The sequence below is a fragment of the Budorcas taxicolor genome, chromosome 14 (genome assembly GCF_023091745.1).
Source record: "Budorcas taxicolor isolate Tak-1 chromosome 14, Takin1.1, whole genome shotgun sequence".
In the NCBI taxonomy this organism is placed as follows: Eukaryota; Metazoa; Chordata; class Mammalia; order Artiodactyla; family Bovidae; genus Budorcas; species Budorcas taxicolor.
The window spans coordinates 55767096-55778171 of NC_068923.1; positions in this window are offsets into that span (position 1 = coordinate 55767096).

Below are 11076 nucleotides of genomic sequence, written 5' to 3' on the forward strand. Positions count from 1 at the left end.
ACAGACCAAGAATGGACAAATAACTGTCCTCAGAGATAACATGGAATACTGAGAAAGAAATTGTAGGTGGCAACTATCAGTTGTATTTACTTCTTGCAATTGAATACAGTTTCATGAAAAAATCATATTAAGATTACAGAATATATAAGCAATGACTATCACTTCTTATGCAAAACCAATCCTGAATACTTTGTTATGAGGGAAATGACCACTTCAGACCACTCAGACTACAGTTCTGTCTCCTCATTATATCATCCGAACTCTTTGAATTCCCTGAATCATTTGATCATATATATAGTAGTCCCCCATTTTTAACAAGGGGTGTATTTCAAGACCCCCAGTAGATATCTGAACCTGCAGGTAGTACTAAACTCTATATATACTATGTTTTTTCTATACATACATACCTATAACAAAATTTAATTTATAAATTAGGCACAGCAAAAGAGTATCCAAATCATCAACATCATTACACTTGTGTTTTGGGGACATCAAGTAAAATAATGGTTACTTGAATACAAGTTCTGCTGAAATATCATGACAGTCAATCTGATAACCAACTAGTTACAAAGAGATTAAAGGATTAAAGGATAGGATAAATCCTATCACTAAATCATATATCTAAATTTCATCATCCTACTCAGAATGGGATGAAATTAAAAACATGGGTTGCTTGTCTTTGGAATTTTTCATTTAATATTTTGGGATCTTGATGGACCTTGGGTAACTGAAACTGTGAAAAAAATGAAATATCAAATAAAGGAAAGGCTACTGAATATCTCCACACCTATGGTTACCTCTTCTAAGCAGGTGAAGAAGATAGCATTCATTTGTATATCTCCACTGATTTCATCATGCTTGACAAAGAGTAAGACTCCTAGTAAATATTTATTTCTTGAATAAATTATCTCCATTTCTAATCACATAATAAGCAACAATGTTATATGATACTAGATTACATTAAAAAATTGACACAGACTACCATGTAGCCTGATATAGCATGATACCCTACAATCAATATCACTGTCTTCCCCCTTTGTCCAAGAATACTCCATTCTTTGTTCAAAAGTTTTACACATTATAGAGATTAAATTGAGGCAGGAGAGAGAAGGCCCCCAGGCTAAGCAGCTGAAGACATCCATTGTGGACAGATACTCCAAAATAGCAAGACAGAGAAGAAGCTGAGCCCTGCCCAGATAAGAAATAAATGACTAATATTTCTCATTCTCAAAGTCAAGGAGATCTTCACCACTAATCAGTTCAGTTCAGTTCAGTTGCTGAGTCGTGTCCGACTCTTTGCGACACCATGAATCGCAGCACACTAGGCCTCCCTGTTCATCACCAACTCCCGGAGTTCACTCAGACTCACGTCCATAGAGTCCGTGATGCCATCCAGGCATTGAATCCTTTCTCGTCCCTTTCTCCTCCTGCCCCCAATCCCTCCCAGCATCAGAGTCTTTTCCAATGAGTCAACTCTTCGCATGAGGTGGCCAAAGTACTGGAGTTTTAGCTTTAGCATCATTTCTTTCCAAGAAATCCCAGGGCTGATCTCCTTCAGAATGGACTGGTTGGATCTCCTTGCAGTCCAAGGGACTCTCAAGAGTCTTCTCCAACACCACAGTTCAAAAGCATCAGTTCTTTGGTGCTCAGCCTTCTTCAGAGTCCAACTCTCACATCCATACATGACCACTGGAAAAACCATAGCCTTGACTAGACGGACCTTAGTCGGCAAAGTAATTTCTCTGCTTTTGAATATACTATCTAGGTTGGTCATAACTTTTCTTCCAAGGAGTAAGCGTCTTTTAATTTCATGGCTGCAGTCACCATCTGCAGTGATTTGGGAGCCCAAAAAAATAAAGTCTGACACTGTTTCTACTGTTTCCCCATCTATTTCCCATGAAGTGGTGGGACCGGATGCCATGATCTTCATTTTCTGAATGTTGAGTTTTAACCCAACTTTTTCACTCTCCTCTTTCACTTTCATCAAGAGGTTTTTTTAGTTCCTTTTCATTTTCTGCAATAACAGTGGTGTCATCTGCATATATGAGGTTACAGATATTTCTCCCAGCAATCTTGATTCCAGCTTGTGTTTATTCCAGTCCAGTGTTTCTCATGACGTACACTGCATATAAGTTAAATAAGTTAGATGACAATATACAGCCTTGACGTACTCCTTTTCCTATTTGGAACCAGTCTGTTGTTTCATGCCCCATTCTAACTGTTGCTTCCTGACCTGCAGACGGATTTCTCAAGAGGCAGGTCAGGTGGTCTGATATTCCCATCTCTTTCAGAATTTTCCACAGTTTATTGTGATCTACACAGTCAAAGGCTTTGGCATAGTAAATAAAGCAGAAATAGATGCTTTTCTGGAACTCTCTTGCTTTTTCCATGATCCAGCAGATGGATGTTGGAAATTTGATCTCTGGTTCCTCTGCCTTTTCTAAAACCAGCTTGAACATCAGGAAGTTCACGGTTCACGTATTGCTGAAGCCTGGCTTGCAGAATTTTGAGCACTACTTTACTAGCATGTGAGACGAGTGCAATTGTGTGGTAGTTTGAGCATTCCTTGGCACTGCCTTTCTTTGGAATTGGAATGAAAACTGACCTTTTCCAGTCCTGTGGCCACTGCTGAGTTTTCCAAATTTGCTGGCATATTGAGTGCAGCACTTTCACAGCATCATCTTTCAGGATTTGAAACAGCTCAACTGGAATTCCATCACCCCCACTAGCTTTGTTCGTAGCGATGCTTTCCAAGGCCCACTTGACTTCTCACTCCAGGATGTCTGGCTCTAGATGAGTGATCACACCATGGTGATTATCCAGGTCATGAAGCTCTTTTTTGTACAGTTCTTCTGGGTATTCTTGCCACCTCTTCCTAATATCTTCTGCTTCTGTTAGGTCCATACCATTTCTGTCCTTTATTGAGCCCATCTTTGCATGAAATGTTCCCTTGGTATCTCTAATTTTCTTGAAGAGATCTCTAGTCTTTCCCATTCTGTTCTTTTCCTCTATTTCTTTGCATTGATCGCCGAAGAAGGCTTTCTTATCTCTTCTTGCTATTCTTTGGAACTCTGCATTCAGATGCTTACATCTTTCCTTTTCTCCTTTGTTTTTCACCCTCTTCTTTTCACAGCTATTTCTAAGGCCTTCCCAGACAGCCATCTTGCTTTTTTGCATTTCTTTTCCATGGGGATGGTCTTGATCCCTGTCTCCTGTACAATGTCACGAACCTCATTCCATAGTTCATCAGGCACTCTATCTATCAGATCTAGACCCTTACATCTATTTCTCACTTCCACTGTATAATCATAAGGGATTTGATTGAGGTCATACCTGAATGGTCTAGCAGTTTTCCCTACTTTCTTCAATTTAAGTCTGAATTTCATAATAAGGAGTTCATGATCTGAGCCATAGTCAGCTCCCGGTCTTGTTTTTGTTGACTGTATAGAGCTTCTCCATCTTTTGCTGCAGAGAATATAATCAATCTGATTTCGGTGTTGACCATCTGGTGATGTCCATGTGTAGAGTCTTCTCTTGTGTTGTTGGAAGAGGGTGTTTGCTATGACCAGTGCATTTTCTTGGCAAAAATCGATTAGTCTTTGCCCTGCTTCATTCTGCATTCCAAGGCCAAATTTGCCTGTTACTCCAGGTGTTTCTTGACTTCCTACTTATGCATTCCAGTCCCCTATAATGAAAAGGACATCTTTTTTGGGTGTTAGTTCTACAAGGTCTTGTAAGTCTTCATAGAACCGTTTAACTTCAGCTTCTTCAGCGTTACTGGTTGGGGCATAGACTTTGATTACCATGATTTGAATGGTTTGCCTTGGAGATAAACAGAGATCATTCTGTCGTTTTTGAGATTGCATCCAAGTACTGCATTTTGGACTCTTTTGTTGACCATGATGGCTACTCCATTTTTTTTGAGGGATTCCTGCCCGCAGTAGTAGATATAATGGTCATCTGAGTTAAATTCACCCATTCCAGTCCATTTTATTTTGCTGATTCCTAGAATGTCAACGTTCACCCTTGCCATCTCCTGTTTGACCACTTTCAATTTGCCTTGATTCATGGACCTGACATTCCAGGTTCCTATGCAATATTGCTCTTTACAGCATCCGACCTTGCCTCTATCACCAGTCACATCCACATCTGGGTATTGTTTTTGCTTTGGCTCCATCCCTTCATTCTTTCTGGAGTTATTTCTCCACTGATCTCCAGTAGCATATTGGGCACCTACCTGCTGGGAGCCAGCATGAGGAATCCCACCCATGGCAAAGGTCATGAGAAAGGAAGCCCAACAAAATGCAAAGGCGTGATCTGGCTTCAGGGGTTCCCCCTTAGTTTTCCTGAACGTCTACCCCCCAAAAAACAGTCTCTGCCTGCCTTATTGTACTGTGCTTTTCCACTCTTCTGACACTCTCTGGTAAAAGTTAACTTAGGGCTTCAGTCTTCTGCATTTGAAAGGAATGTTTCAGCTCAAACCCCCTCTGATGGCTCTCTAATTTGCCTAACAGGTTCCCCCGGACTTTTTACAATTTGTGAATTGTTTACAGCCCCCCAACTGTGAAAGGCACAAAGCTTAAAGCATCTTAAGTATACAGAGCCTTTTCTAAAGAGCTAAAAATCATATTGGTGATGGATTTTCACTGTTGAGTCAATGACTGTTGCCAGGCCTCCATATTCTTTATCTTTTAACACCTGAAGGATATTAATCAATGTAATTGGGATATAGAAAAAGGAATATAGTAGTTTTGATGTTAGCAACACTAGACTTTTGAGTTAACTACTTTTCTTTGTTATAAATCACTGTACTCCTTTTACTTGTTGTAAATTGTTGTGCCTTTGCTATGTAAGAGTTAACTTTATTTAGTGCTTTGTGAGAGTGGCACCAGACTTTGTGAAGAACAAGACAAATAAGTCTTCTGGTTGACAAACCCTTATCAGAAAAGGGCCATAAAATGTTAATTGGCCCTCTGGCCAGAAGATGATGTAAATCACCTAAGACTTGTGTATACAACTAGGTATGCAGAAAGAAAGCCTGGTTTTGATAAGAGTCAGGGCTGCTGATGCTGCATAATTTTATATTATCCATTGATGTCTATGTACAAAAAAAGGTATAAAAGGCCTTTCTGGACAATAGGGGATGGTCCAGTCGCTGGACTGGTTTCCCCCGTGTCTCCTCTTTATTTTCAGGCTGAATTCCCATCTGGGGCATAGAGGCTAGCCATGTATACTTACTTGCCCTGGCTTCTAAGATCCGTGAGAGAGCCCAAGGCAGGGCACTCTCCGATATTCAAACGGGTGCTGGTGGCCCAACGTAGATGGTGCAAATCACTTGTCCTGAGATTTTATTGGCTTTCCCCATAAACCAAGTTATTCAGCCTCTTTTCTCCACTAAATTTTCCTACTATACTATTTCTTCGTAATTTCTCTTATATTTCTAAATAAATAAGTTTTTTCTTGCCTACTCCATCTCCCCTTCGAATTCCCTGGATCCTCCGGGGCAGGATCCCGGCACCTACTGACCTGGGGACTTCCTCTTTCAGTATCCTATCATTTTGCCTTTTCATACTGTTCATGGGGTTCTCAAGGCAAGAATACTGAAGTGGTTTGCCATTCCCTTCTCCAGTGGACCACATTCTGTCAGACCTCTCCACCATGACCCACCCGTCTTGGGTTGCCCCACAGGCTTGGCTTAGTTTCATTGAGTTAGATAAGGCTGTGATCCTAGTGTGATTAGATTGACTGGTTTTCTGTGAGTATGGTTTCAGTGTGTCTGCCCTCTGATGCCCTCTTGCAACACCTACCATCTTACTTGGGTTTCTCTTACTTGGGCATGGGGTATCTCTTCATGGCTGCTCCAGCAAAGCACAGCCACTGCTCCTTACTTTGGATGAGGGGTATCTCCTCACCGCCGCCCTTCCTGGCCTTCAACGTGGGATAGCTCCTCTAGGCCCTCCTGCGCCCCACGCAGCCACCACTCCTTGGACATGGGGTTGCTCCTCCCGGTCGCCACTCCTGGCCTTGGGCATGGGGTAGCTCCTCTCGGCCATGCTTAGTGGGCCGGTCGCAGCTGCCTGCACTTAGTGCACCGGTCGCAGCACAGAGAGGCTCCTTGGATGTCCTTGGAGGTCAAAAAGAGATAACATCACCTTATAGTGAAGAAGTGAAGTCACTCAGTTGTGTTCGACTCTTTGCGACCCCATGGACTGTAGCCTGCCAGGCTCCTCCATCCATGGGATTTTTCAGACAAGAATTATGGAGTGGGTTACCATTTCCTTCTCCAGGGGATCTTCCCAACTCAGGGATCGAACCCATGTCTCCACATTATAGGCAGATGCTTTTACCGTCTGAGCTACCAGGGATGTCCTAAGTGATGTCAACCTCCCTTTAGACCTCTTCACTAGAATCCATCTTGGCTAAGAGATGCACACATGGGAGAACCCTGAAATAAGTCAAATACAGACTGAGAACGGGGTAAAGCAAGATGACGGGCCAAAGGAAACCTGGAAGAAATGTCCCATATGAGTGACTCAAACTACCATGAGTATGTGACTCTTTGAGCCCACCCATGTGTCTATGCACATGTACTATTTTTCCTCCTAACAAATACTTATTTCACTATTTTCCATCTCTATATGGTAATTCATTTCTACACCGCTGATGGGCCAGGGCCTAATCACCGACCACTGGTTCCTGGTGGTCTGGTGACTAGAATTCCATGCTCTCACTGTTGTGGCATGATTTAAATCTCTGGCCTGGAACCAAAACCCTGCTTCAAGCTACAACCGAGGACACCTGAGGTCAAAGTGACCCATGAGAGGAGAAATAGAAATAGAAAGAGTAGTACAAAATCTGGGCCTTAGCATCTAATTTGGGATTTTGATGACACTGCTTAAAATCACCATTGAAGAGCTTGTCAAAAATACAAGTTGCTAGACAGTCACTGTATCTACAAAGTCTTATCAGTTGCCCCAGGCTGAGTCCAGTCTTAAATACTGCACTCGATGGCTATATGATCTTGAGCAAGTCAGTTAATTCCTTTTTACTTCAGGTTCTTCATGAATAAAATGAAAAAAGTGAACCATGGTATTCTTAAACTCCATTCTAGCTCAAAGAATTTATAATCTTGCCGTATATCAAGGATACAGTGCATGCTCAGGTAACATTTATGTAGAGAAAACAGAACTGTGATTTGAATATTTTTAAATAATATTTTTATTTTGGAATAATTTTAGATTTACAGAAAAATTGCAAAGTTAGTACAAAAAGCTTGTATATACCCTACACCTAGTTTTACCTATTAATAATATTGATATTCTTATTACAACCAAGTGAATATTGATAAATTGCTATTAAAGTTCATGCTCTATTCAGATTTCCTTAGTTTTAACCTCATGTACTTTTTCTGTTTGGGGATCTCATTTAGGACAACGCTCTATATTTAGTAGCCATGTCCCCTTTGATTCCTCTTGACTATGACACTTTCTCACACTTTTCCTGTTTTGATGACCTTGACCATTTTGAAAAATACTGGTCTAGTATTTTGTAAAATGTGTCCCAATTGAGACTTATCTTCAGATTTTCATGATTAGACTGCAGTTATGAGTTTGAGGCGTGAAGACCACAGAAGTGAACGTGCATTTTCCATTACATCACATGGAGGCTGCATAATATCAACATGACTCATGACTGTTGATGGTGACCTTGATCACCTGGCTGAGGTAATAAGACTTGATTTTTTTTTATTTAAAAATTATTTTATGCCTTTTGTGTGTTTGTTCCTATGTTAGATGTTGAACAAATAAAGATAGTCCTTGCTCTCATTGACAGTACAGTTAAATAGGGAAACTTAACCAAATAACTTCACAACTAATCTTGTATCTATATCTACACCTGTATCATCTATATTAAACATAAAATAAGGGCAATTCAATTAAGTTGACGGATCAAGAAAAACCTCTCCAAGAAATGATACTTCAGTAGAAATGTAAATCATTAGTAGGAGAAGGCTAGACAAAGAGATTTGCAAAGAGCTTAAGACAGAGAGAATTGTTCATCTGAACATCTTGCTTAGCTGATTGACAGAGGAGAGAATGAGAGCGAGAAAGAGAGAGAGGAGAAAGAGGTGCGAGAAATGGCCTGAAATGATAAAATGAAGTTGAAAGTTGTTCAAAACATCCTTAGCATTTCCCTGAGCTTGATTAAAATGTAGACAGCTTTCTTCCCGACTACGTGTCCCTGCCCTCCCTTTTCTTAGAGCCTGTACTTCAGAAAATTTGAAACTGTGATTTCTTTCTCTGATCTTTTGAAGTGTAAATCACTTTACAATCCAGATATGTCTTTCTCAAGGACTTGGGAGCCATCCCTTTGAACAGCATTCATTGAAGGAGATAGCAGCCCTGCCTCCCATTCTCTGTAGGAGACTAGGTACTTAATTTCAAAAAGGGAAAATTAGCAAGCCCAGCTGGTCTAATCACATTGACCAATCTCCCTGCTAGTGTCCTTCTGTACTTTCCCATCAGTTCACCCTACAGTTTAAAATATCCTTTGACTTTTCTTTCAGCAGAGTTAAATTCTCTCCCTTTTTCCAATAGTGAATAAAATTTTATCTGTTTCAACTAGTCTGGTGTAAATCAAGAATACCTAGAAAAAGTGGAAGAAGTTGTTTAAAAAATTGATTTAGTGATATCAGAGATTTTGAAAACCCATAGAACTTGAGGGGCCAAAATCCTAACAAAAAAGAGAAGCCAACAATAGATACAAGTTTTTTTTTTTTTTTTTTTTGCAAACCATGTGAGTAACCTAGAATGGTGACTGAATGGCTGAGAAGCTGAGAAGAATTTTCAGAAATTTCATCTGATGTGATTTCTCCAAATATTTCTGACTGTGACAAAACTTCTTTCTCATCCCTTGGAATCTGGGCTGTGTATGACTGCTTTGAACAATGGAATGCAGAAGTGATGTTCTGAAATTTCTAAGTTTTAGTATGAAGATTGTCTAGCTGCTTCAACTACTTCTCTCTTGGGACACAGCCAACTCATTGTGGGGATCTCAAAAGCCACATAAAAATGTCCACATGGAGGATTCAAGTAGAAGAATGGTCACAGCTGCATTATTCATAAGTACACAGTCCAAATGTTTATTAACATTAGAGTAGATAAATACAATGTGACATGTTCATACAATGGAACACTAGAGAGAATGAAAATAATCTACTGTTGTATGCAGCAACATGTATGAATTGCAAGACTATACTATTGAATTAAAAATAAGCAAATCTAACCTATGGCTTGAGTTACTCTTATGTATCATAATTATCTATGATTAGTAGATACCCATGGAGAAGATAGAAATGTTTTGACTAGAAGATGCTTTGGGAATACTTCTGTAACACAAGTAATGTTCTATTTTTTTACCTGGGTAGTGTTTATAAGGGTGTGTTCACTTTGTAGCAATTCATTGAGCTGTTCTGTACCTCATAATCTAATTACAATTTTTACAAAAAAAAAAAAAAGAACAAAACTTCAGATAACAGTGGTGCAAGCATTCCTTCAGTTCAGTTCAGTTCAGTTCAATCTCTCAGTCGTGTCCGACTCTTTGTGACCCCATGAATCGCAGCATGCCAGGCCTCCCTGTCCATCACCATCTCCCGGAGTTCACTCAGACTCACGTCCATTGAGTCAGTGATGCCATCCAGCCATCTCATCCTCTGTCGTCCCCTTCTCCTCCTGCCCCCAATCCCTCCCAGCATCAGAGTCTTTTCCAATGAGTCAACTCTTCGCATGAGGTGGCCAAAGTACTGGAGTTTTAGCTTTAGCATCATTCCTTCCAAAGAAATCCCAGGGTTGATCTCCTTCAGAATAGACTGGTTGGATCTCCTTGCAGTCCAAGGGACTCCCAAGAGTCTTCTCCAACACCACAGTTCAAAAGCATCAATTCTTTGGCGCTCAGCCTTCTTCACAGTCCAACTCTCACATCCATACATGACCACAGAAAAAAACATAGCCTTGACTAGGCGGACCTTAGTCAGCAAAGTAATGTCTCTGCTTTTGAATATGCTATCTAGGTGGTCATAACTTTTCTTCCAAGGAGTAAGCGTCTTTTAATTTCATGGCTGCAGTCACCATCTACAGTGATTGTGGAGCCCCCCCCCCCCCCCAAAAAAGTCTGACATTGTTTCTACTGTTTCCCCATCTAGCCATGGCTGATAGCTTTTATCAATACTTTAGGAGCAGGAAGAAAGATTGGAAGTTTATGAAAGAATTTAGAAGTTCTAAATGTATGCTGCAAAATATATATAATAGAAGTTGGAATTATTTTAAACCCTATTGTGAAATCTAATTTGTGTTGGTGTCAAGAATATGTCCCCTTTCCTGGTTTATTGATCATTTCCTTTAATCTTTTGGAGTCCATGTTGCTAGACAGCTTAGTTTTTTGCTTTGTTTTCTGTTTTGTATGGCAAGACATTAGCCCTCTTTCCTTGTTACCACTGATCTCATTCTAATTCAGTAAATGAATTGTATTCTGGGCCAAAACAGCTCAAGCTCGATTGTCTTATCCTTCAGCATATTTTGTTTTCTAATTTACATTTCTCCATCTAGTTTTTGTCTTTAAATGTCACACACTAAACTGATGGCTTTCAATCTGAAGCATAAAATTTCTCAGTTTTCACAAAGGAAGCAGCCTTCTCTGCCTATCAAATAAAGCATCAGAGAGAAATGTGACTGTTTGTAAAGTCATTTCAACTGGTTCAGAGAGTCTACTCTCACCTATTCACTTAGTGCCATTAAACCTGACCACTTCCAGCCCTCGAATGATTCCTGTGTTGTTTAAAGTCTGTGTGTAGATTTCATGCTGTGCGACTAAGTTATTATGGTTGCTAAGCTATTTCCTCTCCTCAGAGATCCTGTACAGCCCCTTCTCAATGATAATTGTACATTTTTCCCCATCTGTTCTTTTGTTGAGCTTCTGGTCACATTTCTGTACTATTTGTTGCCATTGAAAAAAATTATGGTGATATTCAGCTTTTAACTCTTGGGTTGTATATATATATAAAAGGTTATTACTATACTA